Source organism: Phyllostomus hastatus, unplaced genomic scaffold (genome assembly GCF_019186645.2).
Source record: "Phyllostomus hastatus isolate PE091 unplaced genomic scaffold, TTU_PhHast_1.1 phas_contig_150, whole genome shotgun sequence".
Lineage (NCBI taxonomy): Eukaryota > Metazoa > Chordata > Mammalia > Chiroptera > Phyllostomidae > Phyllostomus > Phyllostomus hastatus.
The window spans coordinates 29,006,864-29,027,224 of record NW_025333611.1 but is presented as its reverse complement, the minus strand read 5'-3'; the positions used below and the strand labels follow the sequence as shown (position 1 = coordinate 29,027,224).

The 20,361-nt window shown below is 37.4% G+C and overlaps 1 protein-coding gene across 3 annotated transcripts in view; it reads left to right on the top strand.

Moving 5' to 3' along the window:
* CTNNA1 (catenin alpha 1) overlaps nt 1–20,361 on the top strand; it is a 294,712-nt gene that overhangs the window by 155,817 nt on the left and 118,534 nt on the right. The window lies entirely within an intron of this gene.

Sequence of the window (20,361 nt, the reverse complement as noted above, 5' to 3'; positions counted from 1 at the left end):
CAGTCCCTTCCCTGGGATCCTGGGCTGCGTGCTCCGCCTTGGTCCACAATCGCAGCCTCACTGGGTCCGCCAGCTGCCGTTGCGTACTCAGGGTCCACCCACTGTGCACCCCAGATGGCTCACTCGCTCCTGGTTGCCTTAGGGGCCCAGCTCTCCCCGCACTCCGCGAGCTGTGACCCGCGCTTGTCTCCGCCCCTCCTACTGGTCTGGATGAATGGGTCTACTTTAACTTCTTGGCTGTCTGACTTCCATTCAGATAAATTCTCTGTCAGTTCTGGGTGTTATTCTGGCTCTAAATTGTTGTTGTTCTAATCTTGGTTGTGCGTGGAGGTACGGTGCATCCACCTATGCTTCCATCTTGCCGAAGTCTCATGTTCTTTCATTTGGACCATATTTCTTTGTCTTGGCAAAGCTGATAGGTTGTAAGGGGGTGGGGCTTTAGGTAATCACAGGGGCAGGGCAACCATCTTTGCTGCCCTGCCCTGTGGTGCTGCCTGTGGGGGAGGGGCCAGTGAGGGAACAGTACAGCCCACCTGCTCTTCTCTTGCACACTTTTCTACGAACTCTTGTATGAGACTGGGAGAAACTCCCATTGCTGCAACCCCAGCTGTAGCCCACAGCCATCTCTGAGTCTGTTTTCCGCTTTAGTCATCCCCACCTGCACAGCCTGCTGAGCTTGGTAGCCAGCTCCACCGCCACAGTCTGCCTTGTCGCTGCAGTTTTTCTGAGTTGGCCTGTGGGGTCCGCCGCCTTACCAGTCTGGTTGTTCTAGTTGATATTTTCTTTAATTCCTTGGTTGTCGGAGTTCCATGCAGTTTGATCTTTTGGCGCTTTTGGTGGTTTATTGATTTTAGATTGGTTGTTAGCCTCCTTTTGGTTGTGGGAGGAATTGAAGGGTTTCTACCTACTCCTCCATCTTGGCTGGAACCCATATTTCTTTGTTCTGAATCAGTGTGGACTACTTTTGTCTGTAGTACAAGCTGGCAATTTTTTTTCTTTATGAAGGGCAAGGTAGGAAATACTTTAGACCTTACTGGTGATAAGACCTCTGTTGATGCTGTTTAGTTCTGCAGTTGTATTGAGAAAGTAGCTATGAAAATCCATAAATAGATGGGCATGGGTGGGTTACAGTAAAACATTTATAAAACGTGGGCCAGATTTAACCCACAGGAATAGTTAGTTAACCACTGATCTAGGGTTTTCCCAGGCTGTTAAAGTATTTTTTTTTTTAATTCTTACCCGAGGATATGTTTATTGATTTTAGAGAGAGGGGGGAGAGAGACACACATTGATATGAGAGGGAAACATTGATCAATTGCCTCCTGTATGCACTTTGACTGGGGACCAAACATGTGGCCTGAGTATATGCCTTGACTGGGAATCCAACCTGCAGCCTTTCAGTGTGTGGGACGACGCTCCAACCAACTGAGCCACCTGCCCAGGGCAAAGATATGAGCTTACTGTATTCAAAAATATTTATTTAAAATCCTTTTGAGCCAAAAATTAGACCTTCTTTATCTTTGAGTTTGTATAAGCAATATGCTCTCTATGCAATTGTAATTAATAAGCAGAGTTGAATGTATGTAGTATTTCAGCATAACTTAATTTTCTCCTTGTATTTGCTCCTGTTTACATGAATAATAAACACAAACATTTTTGAGTACACTAAAACTTTATTGTTAGCATAGCCAGTGGGTAGAAGATTTGCATATATAAATGCAGGGTCACTTTATCTCAAGGCCATTGAAATAGCCAAGTGAGCCTTGAGTGGGGGATGGGAGCCAGTGGTCAACTGCATGGCATCCAAATCCCTGTGATCTGGGGGTTTTGTTGTACTGCCAATCAGTCCAAACTAGTTGTTGTAACTACCTTATATGGGTTGAGGCATACATGTGCCTCTTAGATGTGCTCGTTTCTCTTTTGGGGTTCCTACCACCCCAACTGCCATTCTGAATTATTTATACTTTATACTTTTTATTCCTATCTCATCATAGTGGCAGCTAAATAATTTGTTGTCTTTCACTGTTTAGGCTCCAGCAGGGCAGGTTTTGTCTTGGTCTGATGACCAATCTCTATGGCACCTGTCATGGTTTTTGGTCCATGATAGGCACTGAAATGTTTTAGGAAGATAATTGACTGTGTTCTCAAAGAAGTGTGTGAGAAAATGCTGTCTCAAAAATTAAATATTTTACCTCCCAGTGCTTAATGTAAATGCAGGGGTAAGTAAGGGTGGCAAATCTTACCTTAAAAAATGAGATATAATTTACATAACAGAAAATTCACCGTTTTAAAGTGTTAACTTGGTGATTTTTAGTATATTCACAAAGTTTTGCAGTTATCACCATTACTTAGAACATTTTTATCACCCCAAAATACCCATTATATGGGTATATATGTATTATTTTATGGCTATATACTAATACACATTACTAGTTACTCCTCATATATTTTTAACAATACCTAGAAAAGAGTATCTAAATGTATTTTATGAATCCTCAGATAGGGCTCTGATGGAAAATGAGGGTGCTCTCAGCTGGGTAGGAGACATCAAGGGACTGGGTTGAGAAGGCCTAAATGAAACTTGTTTGAAAAAGGAGACACATTTTAAAAAGAGGACCAGCGATGGTAAATTAGAATTGGAACTATGAGGAATAGCTTCTACTAAAACAGGGTTTTTGAATCCATTGGTTACAATTCACAGTTGCATCTCAAAGGCCAAGTGATAGACTTGCTGCTGCTACATAAGTAACTTCTTGCCTGCAGTAGCTCACAGGCATTTTGGGTGGATGGAGGAGGAAAAGGCCCAAAGAAGCTGAGGTACACCTTTATGTGTTCCTGCACTGCTTCTAATAACATTCTGCTCAGTAAAGGAGCCAAGTCCATGATTGGTGTGCTGGGTAACAATGGATTTCCTGGGCGAAAGCTTATGTCAGAGAAACCAGAATGGGGAAAGAACTGCTGGATGACTGTGTTTGATCTCTGATGAAGAGAGACTGTCTTCTAGCACACAGGTGGTGATTTTTTCTGTTTTATCCCAAAGCTTATAATCAGGGTTTGTGGATATGAAAAGCAAGTTAATGGCGTGAGTGACATGCAGGGAATGGAATGGGATGGGAACATAAGCATGGAATTGGGAAAACTTCCTGTAGTTCACTGGATATTGAAAGTGGAAGAAGGGAGGGGAAGAGTCATCCAAGTAAGAAAAACAGCAGATGCAAGATGTGCAGGAAACAGTGAGGGCCCTCACTTGAGTGGGCTGGTGGGGAGAGAGGTTGGAGCTAGATTTAGAGGGTTGTTTGGAATGACAGGTGAAGAAGAAGGGAGGACTGCCAGGAAAATGCTACAGAATTAGAAGTCTGTGATTGAACAAGGTCTCATAGGTTCAGATTCCCGTATACTTGAACATATCTAGTGACACAGAACTTGCTGCCTCTGGGAACAGCTTTTTCTAGCATTGCTTTATGTTTGTTTATTTTTAAAAAATTACTTTTTTTTATTGAGAAACATCGATTTATTGCCCCACTTATTTATGCATTTATTGGTTGATTTTTGTGTGTGTCCTGACCTTGGAGATTGAACCCACAACCTTGTTGTATTGGGATAATGCTCTTAACCAGTTGAGTTACCCAACTAGGGCTGCTTTGTGTTTATTTTTAAAGGGTTTTTTTTTCTTAAACTGAAATATGTCTTAACTTTCTTCCTGTTTTAAGAAGTTCTGTTGTGCCCTGACTGCTGTGAGTCAGTGATTTGGGCATTGTCCTGCAAACCAAAAGGGTTGTTAGTTTGACTCTGTCAGTGCACATGCCTGGGTTGTGGGCCAGGTCCCCTGTTGGGGGCATGTGAGAGGCAACTAGTCAGTGTTTCTCTTGCACATCAATGTTTCTCTCCCTTTCTCAATCTCCCTTCCCCTCTCTCTAAATATAAAATCTTTTTTAAAAAAGGGGTGAGGGTTGAGAGAGACTCTGGTTGCAGGACCAGCAGTCAGGAGAGATGGGGGCAAGGTGAGGGGTGAGATGGAGCTGCTAAGGAAACAGAATATTGGTCAATTATCAGGCAAGTTAACTGCCAGCTTGCAAATGATCTTTATAGATAAAACTAGGGGACCTTGGAAAAAAATACAATAAAGATTAAATAAAAAAAAAACACCTAAGGGACCTGATAGTGGAATAATTGTAGTAATTTATTTTCCTGTGACTTGAATCATTTAAGGAATCTGTTGAGGCAGTGTGTGCTACTAAAAAACTTCAGGTGAATTACCTAAAATTAGCATATTCTCCTCAGTGTATAGCCATTAAGATTCTGCTGTGCCAGTTTTCAGTAAAGTTTTTAAAAAGTTCTATTATAATGCTTGTTTCACTGTTTACTTATACTAATAAAAAATCAACTAACATGTTATTTCATTTTTCTTGACTTTTTATTTTGAATCACCAGAAGTTGCCATGATAGAACAGAGTGGTTCGAGGTACCCTTTACCCCACTGGTTCCTAACTCTGCCCTTGCCTGCTAGAAGCTCACCTGAGCTCTGCTTCTGCCCTGCCTCCCCCAGTCTTCCACAAAATCTGTTCTCTGATGCCAAAAAGGTTGGGGACCTCTACTCACTTTCCCCCAGTGGTTATATACAGGATCTGGCACAAATAACGTTCCTTTTCTATCACAAACTCTTTTTTACAAAATCCTAAGCATGTAATCCTGTAACATAACGATGTCACACTCAAGCACATCATATGACATTTTAGGTGAAATTAAAAGTATAAATTATGACACCCTTATTGTTATCCTACCAACTGGAAGCAGGTGTTACTTCCGTGGGACCTTGTATTACGGAACTACATTGCAGCGTCAACACCAGGACATGGACTTTGGCACAATATGTGGGTGTAATTTCCAGTTCTGTCACATGTGTAGATTTATGTAATCACCACTGCAATCAGGATACAGAACTATGCCATCACCACAATGTTCCCCCTCATGCTGCCTATTATAGTCACACCCATATTACTTACACACCCTATCATCTGTAACCCTTAGTAACTAATGCCTCCATCTCTAATTCTGTCATTTCAAGAATATTGTATAAGTGGAATCATACAGTATATGACCTTTTGAGATTGGCTCCCCCAGCCCTGGCAACATGAAGCCCTTGAGAGCCTTACAAATTGGTGTGTATGTGAATAGTTTGTAACTTTGTATTGCTAAGTAGTATTCCTTGAGTGCTCCATGGTGTGGGTGTGGCTTGTCTTGATCCTCTTAACAGGTCTCTTGTATAGTAAAAGTTTTAAATTTTGATGAACTTCAATTTATTGAGGACCCCCCGCCCCCACTTACGGGTTATCCTACTGGTGTCATGACTTAGAATTCTTCACCAAGCTATAGCTTCTGAAGATTTTCTCTAGTTTTCTTGTTTTACATTTTACATTTAAATCTGTGACTCATTTTAAGTTAATTTTTGTTTAATGTGAGGTTTAGGTCAAGTTCTTTCTTTTTCCCTCATGGGGACACCCAGTTATTCCATTACCATTTGTTGAAAAGACTGTCTTTTCTCCAGTAAACTGCCTAACACCCTTGATAAAAGCCAGTCAGCTGGACCTGTGTGAGATTATTTCTGGGTTCTCTATTTTGTTTCATTGATCCATGTATTTTTCCCTCTGCCAATACCACACAGTTTTTATTGCTGTAGTTATATGAGTGTTAGAATTGGATGGGGTGATTCTACCTACTTTATTCTTTTTTTTTCTAAATTCAGCTGTTCCAGTTCTTTTGCTTTTCTATATGAATTTTAGATAATCTTGTGTATATATATGTAAAACTGGGATTTTGATAGGAATTGCATTAAACTTATAATAAGTTTGGGGAGAGTTGACATTTTCACTATGTTTTCTAATCTGTGAACAAAATATGTCTCCATCTCTTTAGATCATCTTTGTTTCTTTTTATCAGTGTTTAACTTTCAGGGTGGGGCAAAGTAGATTTACAGTTGTGAATATGTAAAACAGAGTTTATTCTTATATTTATTAAATATTATATTATTATTCATATGAACAATTGTAAACCTACTTTTGCTCCATCCTCTGTAAATCTTCTACATGTTTTCTTAGATTTACACTAATTCATTTTTTGAACCATGGCTACATGCATATGCATTTTACCCTATTTTTGGATTTAGCTTTGATATCATTTTATTATTTTCTTTTTAAAAATTTAACACTAATTTCAGACTTTTTAAAACTAGTATAACCTTGGAATTTATAATCTTTAAAACTGTACACGTTCTATTTTGTCATTTCCGTTATTGTACTTAAAACAATTAAAAAATTTTTTTTTGGTTTTAAAGATTTTATTTATTTATTTTTAGAGAGGGAAGGGAGGGAGAAAGAGAGAGAGAAAGAAACATCAATGTAAGGTTGCTGGGGGCCGTGGCCTGTAACCCAGGCATGTGCCCTGACTGGGAATCGAACCTGGGATGCTTTGGTTCGCAGCCCGCGCTCAATCCATTGAGCTACGCCATCCAGGCCTATATTTATTTTTAGAGAGGAGAAGGGAGGGAGAAAGAGAAACATCAGTGTGTGGTTGCCTCTCACATGCCCCCTACTGGGGATCTGGCCTGTAACCCAGGCTTATGCTCTGACTGGGAATTGAACCTGTGATCCTTTGGTTTGCAGGCTTGCACTCAGTCCACTAAGCCACCCCAGCCAGGGCTGTATCTATGTTTTTGATATAAACTATTAATGCTATAGTGCATGAGCACCATGTATATATAGTGCTTTCGTTTAAAAAAAAATATATCCTTAAGGTATGTTTCCAGGAGTAGGAATAAGGGGCACAAATCTTTTACAAATTAAATTCATTTACAGCAGAGTGTACCAATCATTGTGCAGTTTCAAGTGTTATACATGTGTCTACCTATGTAAGTGCTATTCAAAAAGTTTCTTCAGGAACATAGGTTTTAGGGCTTTTAAAATTTATTAGTAAATTGTTCTCTAGTAGGGTTATAGCTTCAGTTTGCTAATGTTCACATATTAGCAATTATAAGTTACAGAAATTCAGTTTGTTTGCCCATAACTTGTTTATGCAAAGGGGAGTGTATGGGCCTTTATAATTGGGGATTTTAGGAATACAATAAGCCCTCACTTAATGTCATTGATAATGCTCTTGGAAACCATGATTGTAAATGAAACAACATGTGATGAAATCAGTTTTACTGTAGTCTAATTGATATAAACGAGAGTTAGACCCTGTGGCATATTTCTAGCCACAAAAGCACCACCAAACTTCTAAATAAAGACCCAAAACACTTCTAAGATCAAACGGTAAAATAAATGTTAGTTATATAAATAATTAAGGAAGATTAATAAAAACATGAAAATTATTTCCCAAACTGCTTATTTTATAGTTCAGGATTGTGGGTGGCTGAAGCCTCTTGCAGCAGCTCAGGGTGGGACCCATCCTGGACAGGATGCCTTTCCATTGCAGAGCCACACACACCTCCACCCACCTTCTCTCATACTAGGACAGTGTAGATGTCTGAATTCACCTCATGTGCTCATCTTTGGGATGTGGCAGAAAGCTGGAGTACACAGAAAAAACCCATGTGGACATGGGGAGATGTGCAAACTCCACACAGCAGTGGCCCTGGCTGGGAATCATTTTTTTAAAGTCAGTGTTATAAGGAAACAGCATTGAACAAAATGACATTTTGAGGACCTTGAGTTCAGGCATGGCTGGGTGAGACTGACTCAGAGGGTATGAGGCTTTCTTCATCACTTGCCTCCATGTATTTTAGTTTACTTCTAATTTCATGTGTACACATGGAAAAGATGCCTACCTCTAGTTTGAAGTGGTCCTCCTAGCTTTGTCATTCCAGCAGAGAAAGAACTTTTCTTCCTCAGTGTTTACATCATAGTCATAGAGTGGACTGGTTAGCTTTGCTTGGGTTTGGCTCAGCCTTGAACCAGTTCTGTTGCCAGAGGAGACTGATTAGCCAGCCTGGACCACATGTCCAGGAAAGGGTAGGAGAGTTCTTTAAAGGAATAGGAGGTAAAGTAGAATGATTTTGAATAGAAATAAATGGTTCTTGACAAGTCCTAATGGGATAGTCCATTAAATTTTTTTTGCAATTTTAATAGGTATAAAATGTTATTTAAAAAATTTTTGCATTATTTGAAGCTAATTGATGCTGTTTCTTCATGTATTTTAGTTAATATATCTGAAACATAATGGTGTTTGTGAGAGCCCTTAGAGCAGTGATAAGTAATAACAGTAAGAAGTGCTGCTTTGTTGATTTGTTGAAGCCCTGTTATTTTTCTTATTCATTGGAATTCTACCAGGTTTTCAGAAATTGAGACAAGGCCTATTGGGCCAGAGGTGCTGATTTTTTAGATTTCCAGCCACTTGCCTATTGGTATTGCAGAGGTAGAATTATCTTGGAGTTGAAAATCAAGACATGATTGCATGTGTCTGTAGTGGTTTTAATGGTGGGACCAGATTTGTGATTGTTGTGGAAAAGGTGGTAGAATTCTGTTGAACTGAGCAAGGATTGTGGGAAAAGCCAGTGGCTTTTACTGCTTTCCAAACCATTTGGCTTGATTTTTCTTCCACGATTGCCACACCACTAACCACTAACTTGGTAGTCATCTCTCATATATGTGCTCTTATTCACATGATAGACAGCATGAAAATATCTCAATAGCTCACTGCAGCCTCTTCTCCAATATTGAAAAAACGTTTAATAGTGACACCTACATATACCTTCTCCCCAAATGGCCAGGAGGTGAAAATAGAGGGTTTTTTTTCTCTAATAAATAGAAAGCAGATAACTTTAATGTTTGGCTTATTGTTTCCCTCTTTTCATGTTTATTTATATTTAGGCACTATTTGTTGTAAGATGTTTTTTGGAGGCTTCCTTTTCAACTTCTGGTTTTCAGATCATGATTCCATTTTGGGTAAACTTGGATTATAATGAAAGTGCATTATTTTTGAGTAGGAGCAGGACTTCAACTTCTTGAGAATAGTCAGTGTTGTTCAGTACTGTTTCAATTGTTACAAGAACCACTTTTTTTCCTGTAGAAATGGCATTTTTAGAGCAAGAAAGCAGTATTCATTGGTCTACTAAAATGAGATTTAAAACTATTGAGTTTGCTAGCATGTGCGTGATCTCAGCATGCTCGGGTTGATTGGTGAGCATACTCTTTAATGTCTGTGCTTGTTGCACAGACAACTTCTTAGCTTTTCAAATCTTGAAAGCATAGAATTGCTAAGTCAGATAAAACTGACGGTTTCGTAGGACAGTGTCATAAAGAAGGGACAGGCAGTGAGGGTTTTTAATTGATATTAAGAGACATCCTTTTATATGTCTCATTAGTTGTATAGTAAAATGGAAGACATAGATGCCATCTTCCTTTGTTCAGCTTGAATGATTTCTATATGGGGGAAACACATATGGAGATAGGAGTATGTGCATGCATGTGTTCACATGTGTATATGTATATGTTTGTGTGTGCGCATATAGTTTTTCATTATAAATCTTGGAAAGGCAGTTTTAAGGAAAATGATATATTTTATCCCCCAAAAAAGGATGGATATTGAGCATAAGCTGTCAGGTTCTTGAGGCATAATTTTCTCCCTGGCAATGACTAGAGTCAGATTGAAGGAGGTGAAAATTGGTATCCTGTCCAGTGCAGTTGTGACAGCTCCAGACTGACGTACTCACATCAGAAGTAGGCAGCCTGGAAGATAGATGTTAAAAGGCAGATGTGATCAGGACAAAGCAGCTGTCAGTGACTATTTGAGAGGTAGATAGGAGACATAGTAGAGTCTGGGCTTGCCAAGTTTATGATGTAAAGACATGAACTATAGCTTTTAGAAGTTTTATGTGGGTATGTGAGAGAGATTGTATTGTAATTTGTCTGGTCTTATTAGTGTGGTTTTAATCAGGTTGGAGTCATGAGCTTGATCTTATGTATGGGCTGTTGACTATTTCACAGGAGAAAAATGATGAGTATTCCTACCCTAGAATGTTGAGTATGGGTTTCAAAAGTGTTAGTAATGATGCTCTGGAAGAGCAATAGCAGAGAAACATTTAACATTTTGAAAAAGATTAAAGTTAAGTTAATTAGGATTTTAGAGTACTGTAATCACTTTCCTCACAAGAAATTAAACCTCATTAGAAATCAGCTGATTTTTCTCATACTCTTGCTTTGAGTTCTGGCTTCTCATTTGTTATCCTGCCTTTTCCCCTTGCCATCTTGCTAGATTTTTTATTCTGTTTTCTCATCTTACTTGTGTGGCTATTTCTTTTCATGTGATTCCCCTGGCTGGGTCTGTTGTTAGAAGTGCTCCCACTTCAAATCCTACCCTTCATATGTTCCTGAAAACTGTGATTAATTTAAAACTTGTTCATTATTGACCCTCATTCCTCCCCTCTCACAATTTAATACATTTTCTTTTGCTCTTCATTTAACTTGAGTAGAAAAGCAAAATACAAATTCCAAAAAATCATCAACTGGTTGTCATTTGGGTGTTTTATGTCTTAAAGTTGTCTGTCTGACTTCAACTGTAAGTCTCTAGAGTGGAGGGTGCATTTCCTTTGACTTGGGATGTGTCAAGGATGCTGTCTGTTTCTGGATCACTACCCTTGTGTGAGCATATGCTGCTCTGCAGAGACTTGGGTTCTGCTGTAGCCAGCTTGGAAGTGAGGAAAGGAAAATGCTTATTAAATTTTAATGTTTCATGTGATTTTGAAAAAGCTTCTCTCTTAATATTTTTGGCTTTCTTGTTAAACTCACAAAAATAAATAACACTAGCCAGGATAATAATACTTTTAAGTTACAGTGGGTAATATTATTACCTTAATATATTTGTTCAGAGTAGCCAAGGGAATTATCTCAGGTATTACAATTTTGACTTCGGCATGACTTCAACCATGATGTTACAGTAACATGGTTTCTACTAGTTATTTTCTTAAGAAAGTGACTCCAAGTTGAAATGCATGTTATGCATTTATTTGAATGCGTAATCAGGAAGTAAGTGCCTCTCTTTGGAGTGTTTCTGAATAGCAGCAGGGCACACTTGAATTAATAAGAAAAATGAGAACGTGAATATATGTGGTACTCCATTTTAACTTTTTAAAATAAAATCAATCCATTCTGTTAACTGCTAAAAGTATTGATAGAAAATTCAAAGCTCTGTTCCTTACCCCTTCAGGATGGGGAAAGATACAGGTTGAGAGTTTTTCTGGCCATGCTCTGAAGTGATTCTGATGGGCTTTTAGTATTTAAATAACATGATATTAAACGTTTATTTCCTGGGTTGATTTTCAAAAGATAAACATTTTTGTGGATTAAAAATGGCACCTTGGGAAAGTTGTCTTAAAGCATCTGTCAGGAATTTTTGAATCATCAATTTTTCTTTACGTATAGAGGTATCATCTAGGGGTCTGTGTTTTTAGCCAAATATCCCTCATTGATGAATGGAAAGGTGAAGGTGGAAAGGAAAAGTGTTTTATTCAGATTTATTCTAATGTCGCAGGGCATGCAGGTTATGTCAGATATATACCACTATTTGGTTCCTTCCCAAAGGATGATGTTATGAAATCTGTTATTCGTGTAACTATATTGCCAGTTTATCTTCATTGATAAGAGTGGAAAATGTCTTATTTCATTAGACGGCCATAGAAAATGAATTAAAAATATTTGGGGGGTGTGAGGGGAAGGGAGTAGTGGGACAGCTTGGGAAATGGGTATTAATTCTTGATTATCTTGAAGTTAGCAAATAATTTTGTGAAGCCTTGGTCCTGTCAATTTATTATTTTATAAAATGAAAGTTGATGGAATGATAAAATAAGAATAGTTATGTTCCTTTCTGATGAGATCCCTTAATTGTATTTTAGAGAATTTGGTATAAAGTAGTTTTATCAGTGGAGATAAAACAGAAAAAAAGTAACTTAAGAATTAGGAATCCCATGATAAAGAAGTTTTAGGTATTCAAAAGCCAGGGCTAGATGCCTTTAAAAAAAAAAAATTGTACTGTGTGAAAAGATGCCAAGCTGTTAAATAAGGGGTTGAGGGTGGTGGAGGGCATGTATTATAACATACTTAACCTCTGATGTTGGTTGGTTGGTTGCTCTTTTTTTTTCCCCTTTTCTATGACTGTTCACTGGGTAGAATTGGAAACATTTTTTTTTTAAAAACAAAAGTAACTTTTTTGCAGTAAGCATGCTTTTGATAGTAAGAGCAAAAAGAAGAAAATAAAAGTCAGCTGTGATTTTGTTACCCAGAGATGAAACCAATGTTTAACATTTTGGTTAGACTTTCAGTTTGTTTTTTATGAATATATTCATGTGTATAGAAATATTTTTTTGCTACATTTTGTCAGTTTTTTCACTTAATGAATCTTGAATATCTTTTAGTATCATCAAGTATTTTCCTACAATGTAATTTTTAATGGCTGAATAATATCCTTTACAGAATAATAATGCAACTTAAAGAGACTATTTTGAACCATAAAACCACAGACCTTTCTAACTCTCCAGAGTTTTATTCACTTTTCAAATATACAAAAGGAATATAGTAAACACATAGAGTGGTTTTTCTTTAAAGACTGAAGGCTGTTGTTGAGGTATGTGTAAGTATGTATGTGTAGTATGTAAGTGTAGTATGAGGTATGGAGAAGAAAAAAATTTTTAAACATTTAAAATAATTTTGAGGTAAAGAGATCAAAGTGACTTGAGGAAGGACATCTGGAAAATCAGTGGGAGAAGGGAGATCAGAATCCTCTTATGGCCACAAAATTGATTCTGTAATGAATAATTTGAACATGTTTAAGATGGTAAGTATCTTAACTATTCTACTGGAAGCTTCTGTCATTTTCATATAGAGCTGTTTTTGCTGGCCCTCAAAAGCATATTCAGGTGAATGTCTAAAAATATCTTTTTCTGTTGGATTTGGCAATTGATAACAAATAATACGCTCTCATAAAATGTTTTATTTAAGAAATGTCTACTTAAGGTCTGTATAATAGTTGAACTTCTGCAGTAACTGAACAAAAAATAATGACAAAGTGATTGGGTTGCCTGTTTATTTTACCATTTATCTATTTTGGATAAACTTCTCAAGACAGCTGATTCAAAAAGCTTTTAAATTTCATAAAGTGTGCTATTTTTATTTTATTTTTGCAGTGACACTAATAGCCATGAGTTTTTTATACCTTAAAAAAAAGAAATTTTGGATAGGCTTTTTGAGTGTTTTAGGTTACTCCTTTCTAGGAAACCCTGAGTTTTATGTATCACAGACATAAAGTAAAGATATTTTACATATTTTGATCATATAAAAACTTTTTTCTTTAAAAGTATATACATTATAGAAGAATTTTAAAAACAATCAGCATGAAATAATCACCCTTCGGGCTGTATCACCTTGTGATATACTACCTATGTTAATATTTTTGTGTATGTTGGTGTGGTCTACCCACCCCACCCTTATAACATAACCGTGCTGTGTTCTCCATTCTCATTGTGCAGTATAAATTGTTTTATATCTGCTATTCAAGGGGGAAATTTAAAAACAAATCCCCATTAATCAAGATTCTTAGAGCGGGTGGATTATGTAATTTACAGAAGGTAAACCCATGTTCCCCTGCTGGGCTGGCAAAATTCTTATCTTTTTCTGGACCTCAAGGTAGAAAAGGAACATATTAGAAGTATCCTTAGTATTGTTCTAATTTTTGGGTCTCCTTGGAGGACTTTTAAAGACTGTAGAGATATTTACATAGCTGAATTTCTGACAACCTTGGACTCTCTGCAGTGGCATTGTGGTTGGGAGCTTTTCTTGTTGTATGACATGAACTTTTTTGTATGTGAAGTTGTAAATGGGATAGGTGAAGGAGATGACAAGTTCCTAAAAACAGGAAGGAACTTCACTTAATTTCTTTAAAAAGTAAAAAAGCAAACAGTTGGAGAAAATAATGCCCAGAAAGTAGAACTAAAGTCAAGTTTTGCTTGCCACAAAAACACCAGGTTTTTACTACTTTTTGCACTATAGACAGTCGCATGAAGGAGATTCCCTCTTTACTGCTTCAACATTACAAATTAAAAGCCATTTTTTCCTTCATCCTTTAGGAAAACTTCCAGCATGACTTTATATGTTCAGTTGGTATATGAGCAATAACCATGTTCTGAATAGATTTAAAAATTGAAGAAAGTGGATGGTAATGTGGAAAGGGCATGGAGGTATTTGTTAATTATATTGTATGTATTGCTTCATTTAATTTTCAGAACAACACAGTGAAGTGGGAGATAGTATTCTCATTTTATGCAAGAGAAAACAGGTAGAGAGAAAGCAACCCAAAGTCACACAGCTGCCAAATAGCCAAGTTGGGATTCAGACCCCGTGTTATTACCTTTTTTTAATCTATACCAAACAGTGTTCTGGGAGAATAAGTACAGTCGACTCTTGAACAACATAGGGATCAGGGGTGCTGACCTCCAGGCAATCAAATCTGAATGTAAAGTTTGGCTCCCCCAAAACTTGGTTGTCTCTTGATATCTGTGGGTGTTGATTTAGGACACCTGCTCAATGACCAAAATCCTAGGATGGTCAAATCCCTTATATAAAATGGCGTAGATCAGTGTGTACAGTTGTCCCTTCTCATCTGTGGACTCCCAGCCACAGGTTGGAACAGTTACAGGTATTGGAAAAAATTTGCATTTAAGTGGACCTCCGCAAACCCTTGTTCAAGGGTCAAGTGTATATTCATTAACATTACTTTGTAACATTCTTTGTCTTAAAGGCATAGCATAATAGAATATCTCATGTTTCCTAGGCTTATTTTGAAAAAGAAAAACCAAGCTTTCTTTCTTTCTTTTTTTTCAACTGTCTGTCTCTTTCTCAAACATACACCCACACGGTTTTCAGGCCCGTCCTTTCCTTAGAACTTTATATAAAGAGTTGGATTGCTTTGAAAAGAATTCACTCAAGATGTTTGATGCTTCGCTATGGTCTTGGTCTGGTCCTGTTCTAATGTAGAACTCAGTGTTTTTTTGGTTTACTTCCTTTACAATTGCCCTTCGTCCTTGTTTTGAACTCCAAAGGAACTTAACTTTCATCCCCTGCTTCCTTAGGGAAGAATGCTAGTGGATGGGCATGTAGACAGATCTGATTCCTTGACAGATAGTGGTTCTCTTAAGTTTCATCTTCTTTGTGTCTTAGTTAACACCAAATGTAGTGTAGTTGACTAGAGACGATTGGGACAAGGCCAGAAGACCCAGGTGTATTCTCAGCCTTTACTGCTGATCATGTGATCTTGAACAAATTACCTGCCTCAGTTTTCCCAGTTTGTCTTTTTGTATGAGGAAGGAGTGCTTGTGATAACTCTTACAAGAATGCTTAAAACTAATTGACAGTCACAATGTACTGTATTGTTTTTAAAGAATTCTTGATTTTTTTGCATATATATTTTACATTTATTAAACATCCTAAGTCAGTCTTAGTGTCATGTTCCTTTTACAGAGATGACCCTTAAAAGAAGTTTGAAGATCTTGTTTTTAGCTAGTGACTCATTTACAGATTTGTTCATAGTTTTGTGAGTAGAGAAAATTTGAATGTTTTAATCCATCATACAGTATGTTTCTGATAGATTTTTTTCTTTTACTAATAGCATGTTAGCCACGAAGTTAAGGATTTGCCATTAGTATAGCTGTGAACCCAAAGCGATTAGAGTAGATATAAATATATTTTGTTTACTTTGCTTCTTCCTTTCAGTTCCACTTATTTGCTGTCATTTGACCTGATAGTGTTTTGGAATGATATCATGCTAGCTGTCAAAAGCATGAGACTGTTTAAGAAGTATCTGGTGGGAGTGAGAATTTAGGAGGAAGAAGAGGTTATGGTGAAGAGAGAAATTGAGAGTTGGTGAAAATGGGGGATTAGTACATTGAGGTTAAGTGATGAAAATTAAATTTAAAATTATTTATAAGACATTTCACTTGTCCATTCAAATATAAGCTGATCATTGAAGAGTTTTGATTCATTTAGATGAACTTTAGTTTAAAGAAACTACTTTAAATTCATCTTGTTTGGCCTTATCTAGGCCTTTACTTCTGCCCACAGTTCGTATGTTTACCTCAGGCTAACACCTCTTTTCATTTCCAGCAGCAGCTCCTTCAGAGTTTTCCACTATCCTCAAGCCTCATTTTTATTTCCATCCTCCTCAGTATTTAGGAGAACCTCATTTACTGTTTCTGAGAAAACAGATTCCTCCAACAGTGCATGGAAGTGCCTCTTGCTACCTCTGCTCCCACTTCTCATCTGAGGGTGCAGGAACTGCTCCTCCTCGTATGGCTCTCACTTCCTTCTGTGGTCCTGATTATAGGCGTTCCTCTCTGTGATCTAGAATCTTCATTCTTCAGTTGTGTTGTTATTGTCTTTTTGCCTCCCTCTCCCTCTCAGTCTATCTCTAATTCTAACAGTGATCATAGATAGTGTGGAAGTGCAGGCATTAGTCTAATACTCCATGAACATTGGTTTTATCTCCACAGCAATCCTGGGAGTTCCGATATGCACAAATATTACATTTTGTTTATCCATTCATTACTTGGTAGATGTTTGGGTTGTTCCCACATTTCTGCTATTATGAACAGTGCCTGCTGTGAACATTCATGTATACATTTTTAGTGTAGAGATGTTTTTAGTTCTCTGGGGTATATACTTAGTGGAATTACTGGGTCATACGGTAATCTGCATTTAACATTTTGAGAAATCGGCTAGACTGTTTTCCAAAGTGGCTGATTCATTTTACATTTCTACCAGTAGGGTGTGTAGTTTCCAATTTTCCCACATTTTGCCAACATTTGTTACCTGTCTTTTTTTAAAAAAGACTTTATTTATTTTTAGAGAGAGGGGAAGGGAACGAGAAAGGGAGAGAAACATCAATGTGTGGTTGCCTCTTGCCCGCCCCACACTGGGGACCTGGCCTGCAACCCAGGCATGTGCCCTGACTGGGAATCAAACCAGTGATCCTTTGGTTTGCAGGCCGACACTCAATCCATTGAGCCACACCAATCAGGGCTGTCTTTCTGATTATATGAAGTGATACCTCATTGTGATTTTGATATGCACTGCCCTTAGCTGTTGAGGTTGAACATTTTTTCATGTGTTTATTAGGCATTTATGTATCTTCTTTGGAAAGATGTATATATAATTTCTTTACCTATTTTAAATCAAATTCTTTATCTTTTTTTAAAAAAGATTTTGTTTATTTTTAGAGAGGGGAAGGGAAGGAGAGAGGGAGAGAAACATCAATGTGTTTGCCTCTTGAGCACCCCCCACTGAGGACCTGGCCTGCAACCCAAGCATGTCCCTGAATGGGAATCGAACCGACAACCCTTTGGGGTTCACAATCCCACGCTCAATCCACTGAGCTACACCAGCTAGGGCATGGATTATTTATCTTTTTATTGTTGAGTTGTAACAGCGCTTTATGTGTTGTGGATAATAGATTCTTATCAGGTATATGGTTTTCAAAAATTTTCTCACATTCTGTGGGTCTTTTTCCCCTTCTTTTAAAAAAATATTTATTTTTAGAGAGAGGGGAAGGGAGGGAGAAAGAGAGAGAGAGAAACATTGATGTAAGAGAGAAACATCGATTGGTTGCCTATCATATGCGCCCCCATCAGGGACTGAACCCACAACTCAGGCATGTGCCCAGACCAAGGATCAAACTGGTGACCTTTTGCTTTGCGAAATGACGTCCAACCAAGTGAGCTGTGCTAGTCACGGTTTTTTACTTTCTTGGTAGTGTCCTTGGAAGCACGAAAAATTTGAATTTTGATCATGTTTAATTTATTTTTCCTTGTGTTTGTGGTTTTGGTGTTATAGCTAGGAAACCATTGCCAGAGGTCATGAAGACTTATGTCAGTGTTTTCTGTTTTATAATTGTAGCCCTGCATTTAGGTTTGATCTATGATATTTTTGAAAGTATATGGTGTGCTCTTGCCTTCTTTTCTGTCTCAGGACAACCCTAGCTTGAAACCTTTAAGTAATCTTTGGTGCTTTCTTCTCCCTCACTGTTCATAATCAAAGGTTATCATATTATTTGACCCCCTGCCTTTATAATTTACTACTTTTCTTTCCTGGGCTCTCATTGTGGCTTTCTGACCTCTGTCTCTGGTCACATTTATTGTATGTATTGTTAGGTTAATCTTTGTATCTGTGACTTTGAATTTGTTCTTTGGTTCAGGGATTTTTCTTTACACTCTCTCTGTGGTCTTTCCATTCCCATCTGCTGCTACTTAGAGCAGTCAGCCCCCAACTATGCCTTCTTTTTGTACACCTCGACTTAAGTGGTTGTAAGAACATAAGCACTGGCATTACAAATCTTGGTTCTACCATTTAATAGCAGGTGACTGTGATTTAATTAACCTATCTAAGCTTTAGTTGTCTCATTTGTAAAGAAGGGCTAATACAGCCTACTTTCTAGGAGGTTGAGAGGATTAAATATGATAGTGTCACAGAGTGGATATGTAATAAATATTGGGTATTACTGTGTTGCTTTTCCTTTTTTGTTCAGGTGCTAACTCTTTTAACTCTACCGTCCAAAGTCCTTCTTATCCTAAGAGGGTAGAGTACGTCTTGGAGTATCATGTCTTCCATAAAACTTGTTGGTTGTTAGTGCATCCTCTTTTGAAACCCTGTGGTACTTTATGATTTTGTTACAGCTTGTATATTATAATGCCACATGATTTCCATATGATCACATTTCTCTTTTCTAGATTATAAACCATTTGAAAGCAGGGATAGTCTTGTTCAGCTTTGTATTGGATTTGTTTGTTTTTAGTGTGTAATAAGCTCTCAGTAAATAGGTGAGATTCTATTTATTGTATCTCTTGTTTAATATTAGTATCACTTGAGGCAAATATCTTTTTCTGCAAGGCTTTTGAGACAACTTATTATGTGAGTAAATAGCTTTTCCAACTATCTTTCCATAGCACCTTGTCCACAGGGCTATTGTAATTCTGATTGCATTGTAATACTTTCTAATATGTGAGCCCTTTGAGTACAGGTGCCTGTGTTAATTAGCTTTTAATTGTTTACTTGTCTGTCTTCCTGCCATAGGGCTCCATGAGGACATGGTCTGTTTCTTGTGCACTGCATCACTGGCATTTCATACAGTCCTTGATGTATCATGGGTGCTGAAATACTTCTTGAATAAATAAATAAATGAATGGGCTCTGTCTTTTTAAGTACTATAAGATAACATTTGTAATGTCATATATCCACATAATAATTGCTATATGTCTGTATCTTACGTACAGAAAAAAACTTTTAATTGTGAAATTGTTTATTGTGAGCTATTCCTGACCTGACAAATAATGCAGAACTGGATCTTGTCTTTATTTTCAGTATATATGGTGCTTCTAAACCTAATTAATATAAATCTGAGGATGGATTTACCCCCTCCCCCAGCTCATATTATGCAAGTAAATTTGATAGCTAGGAGATATTTGGTAGATCTCTTTGGAAGTAGCTAGATTTCTTGAGAATGCACTTTTTTTACATTTATGGAAGTGTTGATAGAGTGAATGGCCTTTAAGCTTAAACTGAAGTGGTCACATTCAGCCAAGGGAGGGAGTATATGCTTTCCAGGAATAAATTTTTTTTTTTAATCCTCACCCCAGGACATGCCCATTGATTTTAGAGAGAGGGGAAGGGATGAAGACAGAGAGGGAGAGAAACATCTATGTAAGAGGGATATCATTCAATTGTCTCTCACATGCGTCCTGGCTGGGGGTAAAACCTATAACCCAGGTATGTGCCTTGACTGGGAATTGAACCCACGACCTTTCGGTTTGCAAGATGGAGCTCCAACCAACTGGCCAGGGCCTTTTACAGGTACTGTCAGTAGCATAACTGGTGGACAGACATAGCACTGGTCCTGTAGTTGCTTCCAGCTATAAGAAAAGAGGGACAATATAGGCAATTTAAAAGGGTATTAATAGAAACAAATGACAAAAACTATGTTATTTTACAAGTTTCTAGGAAATGTTACAAATAAATTGTTAGCATTATTGAACTCAGAATTGTGTAAGCTGGATGTTCCTAATAATCAGTAAAATGTATATGTTTTTAGCTTAAGTTTATTATGGATATAATACCTATTTGTTACAGAAGACATTTTTATAAGTACAGAGTAATGTAAAGAATCAGATTGTAACCTAGTATATAAATATTATTTGTCTTTTGACTTCAGTCATTTCTTTTTTTTAAACATGGATTACATACACTTACCATTTTGTTTCTTTTCTGCTTAAGGTTCCATCATTATGCCTTAACATTTTTCATATATATGTTAATATTTGCAGAATATTTGATT